Consider the following 19,062-nt stretch of genomic DNA (forward strand, 5'->3'; position numbering starts at 1 on the left):
TGCTCAAATAGTTTATTTGCTTTGCTGTATGTAATATATTTGGTAAGTCAACTTTCTAGAACCCAAGGTTCTAGCCTAGGTTACTGGAGTAAAAAAAATGTGGAAGGCACACAGGATGCTAACAATGGCAAGGATGTGTGATTCTCAGAGGGAAAATCTCTGTGGTCACAGTCATGTGACAGCTCAACAGTATAGAGTTTTAGGCCACCACTTGGATGGGGGACTTTTAATGACACTCACAGAACAGTGAATGGTTTAGGAACATTCTGTAGAATATGAGTATGGAGCTAACCTTTTACAATTCTCATCACTGATGAAAGCCTCATGCATTGCCAACAACCATCTGTTGTTTACAAGCCTCCCATTTATTCATTGGGAATGCCTTAAGGGCAAGGTCTGCATTTTATTTTCTGTGCATTCCTCACTCAATCCCTCTCATCATGGTTCTACACAGTACTGGTACCTGGACATTAAGTAACATCTTAGAACCTGTGAATGGATGAATAAATAGAGATCACAAGTCATCAAGAAAACATGGATTCTTTTCATTCTATATAGCTTATATGGTTTGTAAATTCAGCATACTGTATGTACCATGCTTGTATATTTTCACTAAAAATCATTAGAATACTTATTTTGAATAGCTGAAGTCTTAGGCATTTGGATGAATATACAAAGGAATTTCAAAAAGTTTGTGGAAAACAAAATTAAAAGTTTATCTTGGTGCAAAAAGTTTTGAACACAGTGAATAATTTTTTTCAAAACACACTCTTTCCCTAAACAGTTTGAAGACACTTCATACTTCAGCTGCCATCAAAAGTAGAAAAATATTTTTTTTCATTCCAGTCAATGAAGCTGGATTAATAGTCATACTAACTTGAACTATAAAAATTTTTATGTATAAATCTACCATGATGTCATTATTTTAATAGAAATATTTATAATCTGGAATTATTTTTTCAGATTGTGTTTGCTCATCTTGAGATGAAGATAAAGAAACATGTCTCCTCCAAATTTTCCTCTTATTTCAACTCACTCCAATCTTCTTAGTATATTTGAATGGAAATGTAAATGTGTTGACTTTTGGAGTTCTGTACTTGTCCTTCCATTTTCTATAAGATGTGTCCATTATGTATCTGTTGTCTTTTTTGTTCCATTACTAACTTTGTGGAATTTTGGTATCAAATATGCAGTGTAACTCTCAAAGAAAATAGTATATAAGGCATTACAATTACTATAAAATCATCAAAGGTTTTCCCCATATAAATATGTGTATATAAATGTATATGCATATATTTATGTGTAAATGTGTATTAATATTTATAGGTATGTGGCTCTTATTTTCCACTATGATGTCTATTTTAAAAATTGAAATGGAAGTCATTTGTTGTGCTGCACCTGTTAAGCCATTGTTTGGGATGCCCATGTAGTGAAGTGTCTGGATTCCAGTAACACCTCCACTTCCTATACAACTTCCTGCTAATGCTCACCCTGGGAGGTATCAGTTGATAGATGAATTACTTGGGTCCCTACCACCCAGGTGGGAGACAGAGGTGGAGTTCTTGGCTCTTGACAATGGTATGGCCCACTCCTGGCTCCTGTGGTTATGGGGAGTGAACCAACAGATGGAAGATAATCTCTTTCACTCTCACTGTCTCATTCTGCCTTTCAAATGAATAAAAAAATAATTTTTAAAAATAAAATGGTAAAATGTCATATGGTGAGAAAGAAAACCAACTGACATACTTTCTTTTAAATACAAAGTGGTATTCCTAAAATCCACACCTTCTTCTTAGAATTTTCTTACGTGAAATTTCACATGACAGATGGATGCTGGTATTACAGAATTACTGTACCTCCTCTCCTAGAGAAGAACATCAGCATGGATTTCAATAACTCTATTCCTCCCATTTTTTGTTTCCTGTCAAGATTATTTTGCATGAACATTTCAGTCTTGGTGACAGTGATTATGATGATGACTTATGTGTTTTTTTTTTCCCAATCTGGAATGGTCAATGGAGAAAATATCCCTATGGAGAATCTTGAAAGCCTCATTATTCCAATATCAGAAATATGAATATTGAGACAGAGAAAAGCGTAGTTTTCCCAAATTCACACAAAAATTTAGAAGTGAAGCCAAGAGTAGTACCCAGCTCATGTGCAACAGATATAATGTAACCTGCACTGTCAAGCTCACACGGTGATTAGGCTGAGTAGTGTAATTACCTAAAGTACAGGGCAGGAAAATAGCACCCCATTTACCAACCCATTCACAGCAAGTGGAGGAATTACATGAATGAGAGTCACCATATGGATGGTGCTCACGCATTGCACAATCCTGTACTTTATCTTCTTATCCTGAATGCTCTAAAAACAGGAGTTTGAGATAGAATTCAAATAAAAAAAACCAAACCCCAATTCTGGAGCCAGATAAAGACATAGGTGTTTAAATCCTGGGGTTAGAGTTTCCATCTGTGTCATGTTCATGTAAACTTTACCTCAATTCTCTCATTTATAACATAGAAATAATGTTCACAACATGAGGGGAAAGTGTATTAGAAATAAAGCACATGTAGCACATATGCTGTAACATGATGCATGTAGTGATCCTTATGAGTAGTAAGCAGTAATAATATGTCAGTTCTCATCAAATATTTTTAAAGATTTATTTATTTATTTGAAAGGCAGAGAGTTACAGAGAGACAGAGAGAGAGAAAAAGAGGGAGAGAGAGAGAAAGAGGGAGGGAGAGAGAGAGAGAGAGAGAGGTCTTCCATCCGCTATTTCACAGTCAATGAGTATAGGCTGGCGACGTGGCTCAACAGGCTAATCCTCCACCTGCAGCACCGGCACATTGGGTTCTAGTCCCAGTCGGGGCACCAGTTCTGTCCTGGTTGCTCCTCTTCCTAGTGTCTAGCTCTCTGCTGTGGCCTGGGAAGGCAGTGGAGGATGGCCCAAGTGCTTGGGCCCTTCACCCACCTAAGGGACCAGGAGAAGCACCTGGCTCCTGGCCATTGTGGGGGTGAACCAATGGAAAAAGGAAGACCTTTCTCTCTCTCTCTTTCACTGTCCACTCTGCCTGTCAAAAAAAAAAAGAGAGAGAGAGAGAGAGAGAGAGAGAGAGAGAGAGAAGTCAATGATTATATTAACTTAATACATTTTGTGTCATGCATGGTTGCACATGGATTGGATGCCTAAGACCTACTTACAACTATATCATGTTATTTTTTAACTGTTCCACATTTAACAAGAAGAATTTGGAAACATTACCATCATTCCTCCTTCCTCCATAGAAATAAACAGAAAACTAATTCATAAACATTTCCAAATTACTCATTATTCGATTTTGTTTCAGAATGATTAGATTGACAAAAATATATTGATTCTATTCTAACTTAGTCTAGCAAGACATATATGAATATTCGAGAAATACAGTAAATTATATTTTTGTATCATATTTTCTCTTTGTGAGATACATTTTATCACACTGGTAAACAATATATCTAATTTAATTTTGGGGAGATCCTGTTCAAATTGAAGGTACAAAACATACTTTTCTATCAATCACTTGAAGGAATAAAAATTATGCTTGTATTGATATCTATTTCTTTTTGTAGAATAACTCTGACTTTCAAAGAAAATAAATCTTAAAAAACAATTCTATAAAACAATTCCGTTAACATTTGAGGTAAGTGATACTTAGGTGAAAATATGATGTTTGCAATATAAATACAAACAATTGGCATAGTTATTATTTGAACCATCTGGGGAACAGTGCATTTTGCTGTCAGTCCCTTATGCTGCATTCTGTTTGTAAAAAGCAATTCAGAAATAAAAAGAAAGCCACAGAGAATTTAGCATGAGAGCGGTAGTTTAAACATTCCAAACCTGAAAACGTTTGAAGTCTGCAGAACTGATCTGCAAATGCTCTTGAGAAAGTGATGTTTGTTGTGGTGGTTGTGGTTGTTTCCTGATTTCTTACCTAAAACTGGCCAGGAAAATTGAGTAATAATTCTATCACGTGTACCTCAACGTTCAACTTTTGCCAAATAATGCTAACAGGCCTGGACAAAGGAACAAACGTGGTCCCAGAAAAAATAGATTGCTACATCAAGTTTTGAGAGACTATTAAAAATTCTATAAGAATTTTTGAAATAAATCTAATAATTCTCTATTACCATGTGTTTTCTCAATAATCTCATTTTGACATTTGATATGCTTAAAGATATAGATACATTTAAAAATTAAAAAGTTTTTCTTGTATGCCTTATTTCCCACCTTTAGTAACTTTTTAAATTCAATCTGGCTTCAAACTGATCAAGAATTCCAGAAAATATTTTATTATATCATGGTTAGTAATTCCCCTTTAAAATATTGTTTACTTTTTAAAAAATATAGTTTTCAGAAACAGTTCTTAAAATGAATTTTCAAAGATAATTATTGTCATATCCAGTTCATGTTAGGGGCTTTATTTTGTATTTCTGCCCTTTTGGAAATGGTTCATTGAGATAAACATTCATTTCCTTTATTTAAAGACTAATCACATGATTTTGGAACACATTTTTGTAGAACTATTCAAGCATCCACTGCTTCTGCAAATGTGTAATATTGATGGTTGAAAATATTTTTACATCTTTTTTATGTTCAGTGTATATTGATATTGAAAATCCATCACTTATCTAACCTGATGAAACATGAAACTCAAAGTATTATTTTATTCAAGCTAATACTTCTAATTAAATAATTCGTTAGGCTTTCATTTTTTTTTTTTTTGTAAGAGCTCCACTTTCATTAGCTTTGCCAACATTGGAATTGGTAATTTTTGTGATCCTGGGCCTATGTAATGTAAGAGAGTGGTGTTTAAAAAGTAGTAAGCAGGAGCTAGCATTTGGCCAAGTGGTTAAGAATCCCCTTGAGACAACCTTGCTACAATGGAATGAGGGCGTCTGAGTGTTGTTTCCATTTTAACTTCCTGCTAATGCAGACGCTGGGAGGCAGCACAGAAGGGCTCAAGGAATTGGGTTCCTGCCACACACACACAGTAGAATTACTCTCTGCCTTTCAAATGGATACATGAAAACTAAAATATAGAAATACAAAACCTGGAGAAAGTTATGTCTAAAATTATCAGGCTTTAAAAACACACACCTGTATATTCATTAGACAATCGGCTCCTAACACTGCTACACCTGCAGGTCCAATTGGGACTGTCAGATGGACCAACGTCAGCGTGACCAGTGCCAGTCCTGCCGGCTCAAGAAATGCTTCCGGGGGGGTTGTGCAGAAGGAGGGTGAGTGGCCCCCAGCCCCGCTGCAGCCTAGGGGGGGGCGTGCGGTAGGTGGGTGAATGGCACCCCAGCCCGCTGCAGCTGGTGGGGGAGGCCTGCGGAAGGAGGGTGAGCGGCCCCCATCCTCCCTGCAGTCGGCTGGTGGGGCCCGGGGTTGCCACCTGCTAACCACAAGACCAGGGCCATTGCACCCTGTACTGGCGCAGGAATCCAATTACAGCTGTGGCCAGGGCCCGGTCCCCTGCCCAGGCCTGGCCACTGCGTCCTGAAGAAATACACAGACACACACATACACAGACACACACATACATGGACACACACATACATGCACACACACGCACAAACAACACACGCACATACACACATTTATTTGGTTTCCGTTGCCCTCACCCCTGCCTCTGTTTGCTTAAGGCAGGAGCCGGGCAGCCTGAGCCCATGGGGACCCCACTCTTGTTCCCTCCCCTAGAAGCCCCAGCCTGGCCCAGGGCAGACACAGTCCAAGCAGCGTGGCCCTAAACGCCAATGCCCTGCAGTTTCTCCAGGCTCCACACAAGGGGGGGGGCGGCAGTGGTCTCGGGGTAGGGGTGGGGGTGGGGTTCCAGCCTCAGGATAAATGCGCACCCCATACCTGCTTTCTGTCTGCCGGTTCTTCCCAGGGTCTGACCCCAGTCTCTCGCACTTTCGAAGTCCTCCCCCCTCACTGCGTCTGTGAGGGAAGCTGATAAAGTCGGCTCAGAGCCCCTTGGAAAAGCCACTCCCTTCAGTTTGGGGGGGTTCACATGTGCCCCCTCTTCTCACGTGGCTGATCTGAAATCCCGCTGGCCCGGCCCTCAGGTGGGCACCCCTACAGCCACGTGCTGCATCCCCCACCCCATGCTCGGCCTCCCACCATCACAGCTCACAACCCCTTACTTTGCTTTGGAACCCAATGACTTCTCCAGGGACTCTCTTTGTCTTGTGCACTGTTGTGCCCCAGGGTCCCTGCATACAGTTGGCCCTCAGTAAATAGCCCATGGCTTCAGTTGCTACCAGGGTAGCCCTTCCTCCATGGCCAATACTGCTCTAAAGCAGATTTGTTAATTCGGAGGTTGGTGTTAAAGAGGGAGTTGTGGGTGGGATTTGAACCCCACGCCCCAGCCTGGGCTGGAGGTGGGAGAGTTGGGGGTGGGGGTTTGAAGAAGGGGGGGTGAGCAGGTGCAAAGGCCCTGGGGTAGGATTGGGGGGAGGAGTGGTGCAGGCGGGGCTTATAACCAGGGCAGCACTTTTGGGCCCCATTTGACCACTCCTACTGCACAGCTGACCCCCACCCCCGCAGGACTCAGCCCCACCTCCAGCCCCTAGTCCCCTCCAGGGCTGGTAATGTGCCCTGCGTGAGGCTGGCCTAGGGCTGGAGCTCATGGATTCGATCAGGCCAGGTGGGCGGGCTCATTAAGGCTCCTTAATTTGCCCTGCCTGGCAGCCAGCCCTCCCTGCCTCAGTTTCCCTCCTCCCACCTCACCTGCTTGCTGTGGGCGAGGCCCCAGCTCCCAGTCCCACCTGGGGAAGACCCCAGGCCCCCTCCCCACCCGGGCTCTCCCGGAGCTGGGGTGGGGGGACTCTGAGGGAGCCTCGCTCTGGCAGTCTTCTCCCTGCCCTTCTCTCTCTCCCTCCTGCCGCCCCGCAGCGCTGCAGCGCGGCCGCATCCCATAATCAATGCCCAGCAGCGCTGGCCGCCTCCTCCGGCAGCCCTCCTGGCTGGGTGCTGGCATGGCGGCGGACAGAGGCTTGTTCCCGGTGCAGCTGTGGGCGTGGCAGGTGCAGGCGGCGGCTGCGCGACGCTGGGCATGGACCAGGTGAGAACGCTGGTGGCGCGGCTGCTCTTAGCGCTGCCCCTGCCTGCACAGGGCGCCACTGCCGGCCAAGGGCGCGCGGCCTTCCTGGACCAGGAGCAGGTGGAGGAGCTGGGCCGCCTGCAGGGGGACTCCTTGGAGCCTGGTGCCTCAATGTCATGGCGCTCTCGGCCTCTGCGCGCGCTGAGAGGCTGCAGGAGCAGGCGCAGGTGGCGCTCATGGAGTATTGCGCGCCCAGTACCCGTCCCAGCCCCAGCGCGCCCGGCCCTGCGCGCGCCCCAGGCACCCCTCATTGCGCAGCTCCACTTGCTGTGCCTGGTGGGCAAGACGCCCGCCGAGAGGCTAGCCCGGGACTCGCTGCTGGCGGGCAGCCCCTTCAACTGGCCCTAGGGCTCCGGCTGGTGAGCCGCCGCCAGCCGCCGCGTCAAGAAGACACTCTCTGCTCTGATTTCGGTATCACAGATTGCACAACACCTGGAAATAGCTTCTTTAAATGTGACGATTGGTTACAACGCAGAGAGGTTAAATGAAAAAGTGTCTAATCACGACCACATTCTTTCTTAGTAACTTCAGGCAGATTTAGCATCTCTACAATATATTAAATAATGGGCAGATATTTCCCAGGAACACCATGTTTTTCTGATGGATTTCAAGATTTCATGGGAAATAGAAGTAGAAGATAAGTTTATGTTGGTGCATAACATTTGAAATATGTATTTCTCATAATACATGTTTTCCATGAACTTTTTAAATAACCCATGTATATATAAATTTCAACATGTTTTGAACCAAAATAAATTTAACTTTTAATTCCATTTCCACAATCTTTTTAAGGTACGCTTATGTGAGTCAAACAGATGGCTTCGCTCACGTAACACAGGCTTGAGGAAATGTATCTGTATAAACATGTTTTGGGGGCTGGTGCTGTGGTGCAGCAGGTTAACGCCCTGGCCTGAAACGCTGGCATCCCATATGGCCAGCAGTTCAAGACCTGGCTGCTCCACTTCCGACCCAGCTCTCTGCTATGGCCTGGGAAAGCAGTGGAAGATGGCCCAAGTGCTGCACCCTTGTGGGAGATCCAGGGGAAGCTCCTGGCTCCTGGCTTGGGATCAGCGCAGCTCTGGCCATTGCGGCCAATTGGGGAGTGAACGAGTGGGTGGAAGACCTCTCTCTCTCTCTCTCTCTTTCTTTCTGCCTCTGCTCTCTCTGTGTAACTCTTTCAAATAAATAAATCAATATTTAAAAAATAAATAAGCATGTTTTTGAAAAATAGTGGATATATATATATAATACATCCTGCTTTGCAAGGGTTTTTTTTGCTTAATAATGTAAATATATTTTATAGCTAAACTATGTTTCTTCATATGGATTTATCATATACTATTTAATGAATACTGTACTGTTAGATATTTACTTTTCTATCCTCAAGTTTCCCTAAGAAAAAGTTTCCATAGACCCTTCTGAAACCTATTTTTCCAAAGAAAGATTTTTTTTAAGAAGTGCTTATTTGGGACAAGAGTATATAATAACATAATCTGTATTGCTAAGACTTTTGGTACACATCACCAATTCCTTTTGCAAATTCACATTCTATTCAATGGCCATTGCCTCATATATGTCAAAATGTCAACAGTTGCAATAATTGTTTTGAATCTGATGAAAAACACATACTTTAATTTGTATTTATTCAATTTTTAAATAAATTAAACATCTTACTGAGTTTGATAATTATATATATATTATACAGTTATTATATTATATATATTATAGTTAAGATATATAATATATAGTTTAATGTGATATATTCTAATATATAATTACATGTTATTATAAATTATATAATTATTATATATGTTATGTAACTATATAACTGTGTTATATATTGTATAACTATATAATATATAATATAATAATATATGCATATATGTGTATATATATGTACACACACACACTCATAGATTTATTTTTTTGACAGGCAGAGTTAGACAGTGAGAGAGAGAGACAGAAAGGTCTTTCTTCCATTGGTTCAACCCCCAAATGGCCCCCATGGCCGGCAAGCTGAGTCAATTCAAAGTCAGGAGCCCGGTGCTTCCTCCTGGTCTCCCATGCATGTGCAGGGCCCAAGCACTTGGGCCACCCTCCACTGCCTTCCTGGGCCACAGCAGAGAGCTAGACTGGAAGAGGAGCAACCGGGACAGATTTTTCATTCATTTCTGGAAATAATTTTTAAGATTTATTTATATATTTGAAAGGCAGAGTTACAGAGAGGCAGAGGCAGAGAGAGAAAAAGGTCTTCCATCTACTGGTTCACTCTCCAGAGGGCTGCAACAGCAAGAGCTGCCCTTATCTGAATTCAAGAGCTTCTTCTAGGTCTCTCACATGGGTGCAGGGGCCCAAGGACTTGGTTAATCTTCTACTGCTTTCCCAGGCCATAGCAAAGAGCTAGATATGAAGGGGAGTACCTGGGACTTGAACTTGGGCCCATATGGGATGCCAGCACTACAGGTGGTGGCTTTACCAACTATGCCATAGCATCAGCCCCAGGATATACTTTTTAATTTTAACAAAATTAATAAACTATGAGTAAAAGTAATTGAGGAAACACAGGGAAAAGTAACACTAGTGTCCATTTTCATGTATTAAAACAATTGTTTACAGAGAAAAGAGCTTTGTCAAGATCAGAAAAAAATATTGTAAAACTCTTAGGGGTAAGGCCAGCGCTGCAGCCCACTAGGTTAATCCTCCGCCTGCAGCACCAGTACCCAGAGTTCTAGCCCTGGTTGGGGCACCGGATTCTGTCCTGGTTGCTCCTCTTCCAGTCCAGCTTTCTGCTGTAGCCCAGGAAGGCAGGGGAGGATGGCCCAAGTCCTTGGGTCCTGCACCCATATGGGAGACCAAGAGGAAGCACCTGGCTCCTGGCTTTGGAATGGTGTATCTCTGGCCATAGCGGCCATTTGGGGGGTCAACCAATGGAAGGAAGACCTTTCTCTCTGTCTCTCTCACCATCTAACTCTGCATGTCAAAAAAAAAAAAAAAAAAAAACTCTTGGGATAAAAACTTGACTAGAGATAAAAATCCACTATACTTTGAAAATCAAATTCCCAAACACAAACACAAAAATAAAGTCCTAAAATCCAATATAAGAAGTATAAAATAGGAAAACTCCAAATTAAAACAAGCAAGTTGAATCCCAGTTTGAAGGCCACCAGCCAATAAAACAGTTAGAGAAACAAAACTTCAGTTATAGAAACACAAAATATTTCAAACATTTAAGAAATAAAAAACACCTATATTTCTCAGATGTATCAAAGTATAAATAAGCAAAGCATATTTTCAGATTTCTTTTAGAAAGCCAGCATTACATTGATAATGATGCAATAGAAATTAAGAACTTTCAATATAAATTAAGTATAAACTCTCTTTCATATACAGATGTATAAATCCTTAGTATTTTTATAATGAATGAAAGCACATATGAAAATAAAATGAATAACAAGTCACATATAATAAAAAATACAAGAGGTGGTTAACATTTCTTAACAAGGCATGTAAATTTTCCAGGTAGGTGAAAAATTCAAGGAGAAAATCACATGACAATTTAATGTTCAAAAACATTTAGAAATCAGCATGTAATTTTTAAAAACTGCTTGCAATATAGTAAAAAAGAGCAATGGCTTTCTTATTCAGATCAAAATTTTTTAAAAGGATCCTACAACGAAAACCATGATTAATACAGAATCATTGACAGCTTTTACCCTGGAAGTAAACCTAGACCAGAAGTCTCCACTAGTGCCAACTTCTTATTGGAGGAGTAGTTGGGGGCGAGGGGGAGAGCAAAAAGAAATAAAATAAGATGTAAAGATCAATTTCTTAACAATAAATTGCCAATATATTGGAGATATTTATTTAGGGAGAATCCATAAAATCTAAAAACAAATAAACTGATAAATGAATTTAATGTTGTGGGAAAGATCAATGTTTTAAAAATCCATTAGATTACCAAGTGCCAGCAAGAAATAACTAGAAAATATAAAAGATCAATAGGCAGAGTAGAAAACAGAAGAAAAGAAAAAAAAAGAGTAAATTATGTTACATCTAAGTGTTATTCAAATCAATAAGTAATACAAACGACCCAACAGAATGAGCAGAAATACAAGGAAAACGAAAGCGCCAGAAGCGGATAAACAGAACTGTAACTCACTGCAACAGGTTACCTCCAACTCCAGGCAGCATCCGCAGGGAGAAGGACGGGGACCCAGGGCGAGGCCAATGGGTAGCAGGAGCTCGGAGGTGAGAGCCCTCCAGCCGCGGGGAGGCAGAGCCCAGGGGCGGCCATTTCAGACCTGAACCCAGGTCTGTCTCTCGCTGTTCCCATCCAGGACAACTTGAAGTTAGGGGTCCTTGCTATGGGGGACGCTGATTGGCTCCGTGCTTTGTGACGTTCCGTGCACTCAAGGCTGGCAAACTGTCCAATCAGGCAAGGTGACGTCCACAGTGCATCAGCACGCGGGGCCTGGACGTCACAATCTTCTCTGAGTTTTGCCTGCAGAGTGAACTCCTGGGAGACAGCTCCGCCGCCAGGAGGCTCCCAAGCGAGGTCGACCTCTGCAGCTCTCCACCTTCACTCACCGGGGACGCTGGGCACCTAGGAAGCTGACAACCGCGACATGGTGAGTGTGTGGACCTGGTTGTACCGAGAGGGGAAAACGGAGCCGAAGGCCAGGAGGACACAGGCCTCCGGCATCTGTGGGCTCCATATTGGCGCTGGCACAGGGCTTCCCCTCGGTCCCCTCAGACCCGTGGGTTGGGGGTTTTACCGGCACCCAGGACCCCCGAGGTCCTGCCCCTTCCCTGCTTGGGTGAGACTTCTCAGCCCGGAGCCATAGCAGGCCAGCTGTGTGACAGTAGCTGCACGTCTCCCCCGATTGTGCAGTGGGGACTGGGTAGTCTCTAGGGAGAATGTGAGCTCTGTGTATGTGGTTCATGTGGGACAGGCGCTGTCGGTTCCTCCTTCCCTCCCCACAGGCACCTGGTTCCCCCGAGTTTTCTCAATATGTGGCCTGAGGGTATTTTCCAGGGCATTGACCTCTTTACACAGCTGTTTCTAGGATGTCTCACTCCTTCATATGTTTCCAATATCACAGTAACATAGACTGAGTAAGGTAGAGACAGAAGTTTTATTTGGCTTGGGGTTTTCACCCAGGTTTTAGAGAAGCAGAAAGACCCTGTAATTTGGTACTTGGGCAACGTCTTAGCACTTGCACTTTCTCTGTACAGGGTGCCATCTCTATTTGCACTTTCAAAATAGAAATTTTGACCACTCAAATTTATGTGTGTTTTAAAAATGATTTTTCTTGCATGAAAGTCTTCCAAATCCTGTAGATATGTCTAGTTTACTAAGTTATTTTGGATTTATATTTTAATATAGGAGCCTGTTTAGTTTTGCTTGTTTTAATTTTTTCAAGATTGTCAGAGTATGACTGACACAATTTGTGTATCATCAAGGTATGAAAACTGATGTTTTGCTATGTGAGGGACGTTAAAAAGTTATGGACAATTCACATTATCTTTTGATTACATTTTTTCATAAACTTTCTGGAATCCTCTTGTACATATACATTATGAAATGATTAAGACAATCTAACATATCCATCACATTACATCCCTATGTTATTAAAGAATATGTAAGATATTAGCAAGTTGTGAGTATGTGATATCATAATCAGCTATTTACTGTGTTGAATATTAAGGTCTTGAGGTGTTAATTTTGTTAATTTATCTCATAGCTGCAAATGTGTGTTCAGCTAACATTTTCCCATGTCCTTCACTCTCAGCCCATGACAACCACCATTCTATTCTGTGATTAAGTGCGACTTTCTTAGATTACACATATGAGTGATATTGTGTGGCATTTATCTTTCTGTGCCTTATTTCAAATAGCCTAATGTCCACATTCATATTTTTGGATCCACATCCTGACAAAATGGAAGAATTTCCTTATTAAGGTTGTCTGTGATTCCTGTGTATGTGTGTTTATCACATTTTCTTTATTCATATGTTGACAGTGGGGTTGTCTCCATATCTTGTTCTTGTAGATAATGCTGCCAGTAATGTGGAGATAAAGGTATCTATTTGAGATATTGATTTGGTTTCCTTTGGATATACACGCAGTTGTGAGATTGCTTTGTCATATGTTCTATGTTTAATTTTGATTGAAGACCTACATAATGTTTTCTATATTGGATGTACCAATTTACTTTCTCAGCAACAATTTTTATATTCCTTTTTTCCACCCTGGGACAATGTTATCTTTTTACTTTTGGATAATTATTTTAACATATATGAAATGATAATCACTGTGGTCTTAATTAGCATTGTAGTCTTCATTAGCTGTTTCTGAATCCCTTTTAAGTTACCTGTTGGCTACTTGTATATATTCAATGGAAAACTGATCAATCCTTTGTGCAATTTTTATTACAATATTTGCTTTTGAGTTGTTTGTGTTCAAACTCAGGTTGTCCAATGTTTTCTTCATTTCTTGCTTTATCTGTTCTGTTTTTCCTATCACATGCAGAATATTTCTTAGATTTTTTTCAGTCTTTGCTTTTGTCACCTATGTGTTTAGTGTCATATCTAAACAATCATTGTTGAGACTAATATCAATGAATTTGCTTCCATTTGTAAGGGGTTTTATATTCTCAGACCTTTTATGTAAGCCTTCAATTCATTTTGATTTGACTTTCATGCCTGGGTAATATAAAGATATTATATTTCAGTTTTTGGCATGTAGATGTCCAATTTTCCTCTGCTTCAGATGTGGTCACTAAACACTAAGTGGCAGGATCCAGGCAGAAACTGTCACAGTCCAGTTTTTCCCTAATCTGCCTTGTCTCCCAGACCCACTCTTCTGTGCTCTGCTGCTCTTCCCTGTCTGCCTGAAGAGACCTCAGAAGTGAGCATGCACAGAGAGAGACACATGAAGCAGTGTGCAATGTTGGGGAGAAGCAGAAACTATGTAGTAAAGGGGCAGGGCCCAGAAGGCTCTGTCTCCTTTCTCTGAAAGCCTTGGATATACAGAGGCACTTCAAAAATTCCCTGAGGGATTGACATTTGGCATGTGTTACAACCCTGCTTAGTATGTCCACATCCTATATTGGCATGCCTAGGTTACAGTCACAACTCTCAATTCCAGCTTTATGCTAATATGCACTTTTGGAGGGAGTGATGGCTGAAGTATGTGGGTCCCTGTAACCCACATGAGAGACTCGTATCATCTGGGAAGCAGAGCTGATGGGGTCCTCCATGCAGAGTGGATGAACATAAGGTGTTCCTTTGCTGCAATGTGTGTTGGTGATCTGGAAAATAACACTCCATCATGAACTTTGTATGTCAAACAATGATGCACAACTGAGAAAAGAAGCCCACTGAGGTATTCAGGCATTTTTTCAATTAGTCTATGCTGCTGCCATCCCCACAGGGAAGGGGCCCAACTGGAATAGTCCCAGTCTGACCACATGGATGCAGGAGGTTTATTTAAATTTTGAAAATTAATTTTATTCACATTAAAGGCACAGTGATCTCTCATCCACAGTTCTCTCCAGATATTCACAATAGCTGGAATTCAGCCAGGTTGTGATGTGAAAACATCAGGTTTTATGAAGTGAAAATCCCAGAACTCAGTGTGGGTGGCACAGACCCAAGTATCTGAGCTATTATATGCTGCCTCCTAGGGTGCACTTTAGTAGGAAGCTGGATTGGATGTGGAGTGGGACTCAAACCTACACACTCTAATATAGGATGTGGGTCTCGAAAGAGCCATCTTACATGCTATTCCCCAATGCTCACCCCTCTGTTATTTTAAGAGGAGCCCTACAACAGTCCAAACCAACTCTCCTGGCCCTGATGGTCATAGCCCCTGAATTTAAGCTGTGCAGACCCTCAACACTCTAGAAAATACCCAAGTACATCCACGCAATGGAGTGTTCACAGCAGCAGCTTCCTGCTGTGCTTGTCACTCAGAACTATGAAGCTAAAGGTGTGCCATCAGGTGCTGTTCTGCCTGACACCTCTTCATCCACTTTCCACAAGCTGATACCACATCTGGCCATCCACATCAAAGTGGTCACTATTAGATGCTGTTTTGAAGGGGGATCCCAAGTTGTCTCATTTCAGATAAACTTCATGTGTTGCTTCAGACACTCCTCAGCACTGATGTGGCTCATCCCCCCAGATAGTCTCCATACTAGGTCCCTTGGCACAGTAGTTCATACACCCCACAGGCACCTCTGTGGGTGACACTCATCTGTTTACTGGGCTCATAGCCTAGATAATTGTGACCTGTGGGCACTGAATCAGGTATTACATCAGTGTGGTGAACCAGCCTGCTGGGTCATTGGCGAAAAGGAGGACAATTCCTTAGTATACCTGCATGGTCAACATATTAAGGTGGGACTCTTCCTTTTACCATGAACGCTGGTATTGTTTCTCCCCACTTCTCATTTACCATTTCTCATCCTTGGTTGGCATGGACAGTCTGGAATATCTCTTCTCCACCATGCCTAATGCTTTGTACAGATGGGGTATGCTGATGAAGAGCCTGTGCATTTCCTCAAGTCCCTCTGCACCATCAACACTCAAGCAAGGCCATAGTAGAATTTGCCTCAGTTAATCACCACATAATGGAAGCATGTGTTTTGAAATTTGTATTTGTAACTTATTGCAGGTGGAAGCTTAACATTCTGCCTCACAATCATAATTCCAACCAGCCTATTTTTACAGGTTAAAAAAAGAAATCATTTTCGGACTGCATTGATTTGCAAGAACGTGATAAAATAATTCTAGTGACATTAGGGTTAGATGTTTAATATGTTGGTAAATTTGTCTAGAGAAAGTGCCTGCCTTATAATTTTGTATTAGGAAGGAAGGCAAGTTAGGGGTGACAACCATAGCATTATGTAGTGAGTAGTAGACAACTTTTCTGCTTGGTTTAACACTTTGAACCGCCTAACATGGAATAGAAGCTGCTCATATGTTTGTTGAATGGGTAGAAATATCCAAGGAACCTGGAAGATATGAGATATACCCAAAAACCTATATTTTTTCAGTGATTTACTGAATACCCAGCTTTGGCTTCATGCTGTGGGAGCCAGTGCTGTGTCTAGGAATACTGATAGCAGCAGCAATTTATTGTGCTTCTTGTGAGCCAAGCATTCTGCACACATTTGTTTTTCATTCTCTCTGCTACTCTGTGAGTTGGACATTGTGGGTTTTTTTATCCATAAGGAAACTGAGGCCAAAAGAGGCCAAGCAGCTGGACAACAAACAGTAAGGTGTTCCCTTAACTCCTGTATTCTAAGGCCTGCTTGGCTCATAAAGCATCCTTTCTTGTGGGAAGTAAACATAATTGGGACAATTACAAATTAGCATGCTAGGGAATAATTGTATAGTATGCCTCTCTTTCTACATATTTGTGTGCTACCAGCATTTCATCAAGTGTGGGGTTTTGTCATGATTAAGTCTGTATGCTTTGGAGTTAGATGCATGGATTGGAATCATTCCTGTGTGTGTAAAACTGGACATGTAGCCATGCATTTAAACATTTATTACAACTTCTTATAAAGTGTGGATAATAAAGGCATCTGCCTCCTTGTTGTGAGGGATGTGTAACTTGTGTAAAATAATTCAGTGTGTGGTAGGCATTGCATCTCAGCAGGTTAAGCCACAGCTTGGAATGCTCACATCTCATATTGGGGTGATGCTTTGAATGCTAGCAACCACCATTAAGCTAGCTATTGATGTACTTTGGAAAGCAGTAGAGGATGGTGCAAGGGCTTGAGTCCTGCCACACCTCTGGGAGGTTTGGATGGAGTTCCTGGCTCTTGACTTTGGACTGATTCAGTCTTAAAGATGGGCACTTGATGATTGATCCAGTGGTTGGATGCTTTCTCCCTCTATTCTCCCTCATCACACTCTCCCCCTTCTCTACCTCCTTCTTTATCTTTTACTTTGCCTTTTAAATAAATAAAAACAAAATGGTTCAGTGTCTGACAAACTGTGGTTCTCATACAATTCAGTGTCTGACAAACTGTGGTTCTCATACAATGTAAGGTTTACAAAGCCACTGATTTGTATCAGTTTTATTCATCTATCCTACACATCTCAAATGGTGATTTTAAAATAGGTAAATAGTAAGTGTTTAATGAATAACATATTTTAATATTAAATATCTAGGTCCAATTACATTAGAAAGATCCTCATTCTATTTTCACATGTAAAGCAAGATAGGGATGGACTGAATATGGGGCAACAGAAACCCAGAGGCAGAGGGGAACCAGAAGGAATGGAGAAACTTTTGCAAAATGAATTATTGGAAAGTATGCTGGCTAAATAGCTCATTTCCATGTTTTCTTACTAGTTTTAGAATGAGTATACTCTCTATGTTTTTCTAGGCAATCAAAATATAATGTGACACACGTGTTGTGGCAATAGGACTCCATTCTAATGTTGATCCTACAAAGCTGTTTTACTGTTTCTTAGAATTAACACTGGATTCCATCTCACTTGCAATTTTCATTAGAGAGCTGCTATGAAAAATTTCTATACCTCTCAAGAAAGAGTAATACTGACATGTAAGGCCAGGTGCATCACTCAAATCATCCCAATCAGATTTCTCAATGCTTGATATAATCAGAAAACTGTGTTTTCTTAGCTTCTTGGTAAAGTTCACTCATAAACTCAGAAAGAATTTATTGAAAATATGTGTGTCTATCCATGCCTGTAGTGTAACAAGTGTAGTCTATGAATTCAGTCCTGTACTTTAGGAGTTTGTAGGATTATTGAATGAAGCAAGGAGCATAATAGATTTCTATTTAAAATGTATGATGGCCTTTGTACTTAAAATATGTTCTAGATCTTTCATGTCAGTTAATTGACATTAACTGTTATTTTTCATCCTTGAAACTGCATTATGGAATATTTTCCTTTCATATTTCAAAGTAAACACCACAATTCTCAAAGATGGTTTTGTGATTCTGGTCATTGCTTACAACATGTTGCTGTGAAAATAATAGAATGGTTGCAATCTCATGGTTTTATTGACTGTGGGTTTGGGAGATTCCAAAATGGAGGAAAGAATAAGTTGAAATTCTACTGATTTTTCTCTTCATTGGAGCACTGCACAGCATAAAACCATTGCCCTTCCAAGCTTTCTTCAACCACACACCTCATTCTACCAAAGTCTTTTTTTTTTTTGCATAGTCTACAATTCCATTTATACAGAAGAGGCAAATATATATGGAGAGATAGCAGTTTATGACTTACATGGGTCTGCTGGGTAAAATTGGTAAAATTGGAGAAAGACTTCAAAAATGCTTGTAAGAACTTTTGTAGTGATGGGACTTCCCTAAAGCTGGATTGTGGTGATGGTTTCCCACCGGTATACTGTGGGGAGCAACTCAGACTAGACTGTTACTCGAATTAAGACTTATTCTATGCATCTGCTCTCCCACAATATGGCACTGGGAGACGAGGAAATAGCTTCTACACAGCTGCCTCCAGTTCAACCAATAAACAGCAGGACCTGCTCCTGATTGGAGGAGAGCAGCGTACTTGGCATGTGGGTAGCAGAGTTGGGATTGGTGGAAGAGGACTATAAAGGAGGAGAGAGACAACATGCACCAGGAACATCTAAGAGGAACACCTGAGCAGCCCCCGAGAGAGCCGGCCGGTGGTGTGCCGCTCCCCCACGGAAGTGGGGAAAGTGGCAGGGGGAACCGCCCTTCCACAGAGGTGGAAGGGACAGTAGCCAACCCGGGAAGAACCAGCAGCAAACCCGGGGAGGGCCAAGCAGACAAAAGAACAGCGCAGGGTCCTGTGTTGTTCCTCCGTGAAGAGGGGGAGCGACAGTATACCAAAAGTCATTGAACAGTATTGTTAGAATGTATGATTA

General features: G+C 41.6%; 1 long non-coding RNA gene across 1 annotated transcript in view; it reads left to right on the plus strand.

The window, feature by feature from the left end:
• The first annotated feature begins 11,645 nt into the window (after positions 1 to 11,645).
• LOC138846874 (uncharacterized) overlaps positions 11,646 to 19,062 on the plus strand; it is a 121,059-nt gene continuing 113,642 nt past the window's right edge. Inside the window, exon 1 of the long non-coding RNA XR_011384389.1 lies at positions 11,646 to 11,785. This is a non-coding gene — a long non-coding RNA (uncharacterized lncRNA). The remainder of the gene's footprint in view (positions 11,786 to 19,062) is intronic.

Source organism: Oryctolagus cuniculus, chromosome 19 (genome assembly GCF_964237555.1).
Source record: "Oryctolagus cuniculus chromosome 19, mOryCun1.1, whole genome shotgun sequence".
Lineage (NCBI taxonomy): Eukaryota > Metazoa > Chordata > Mammalia > Lagomorpha > Leporidae > Oryctolagus > Oryctolagus cuniculus.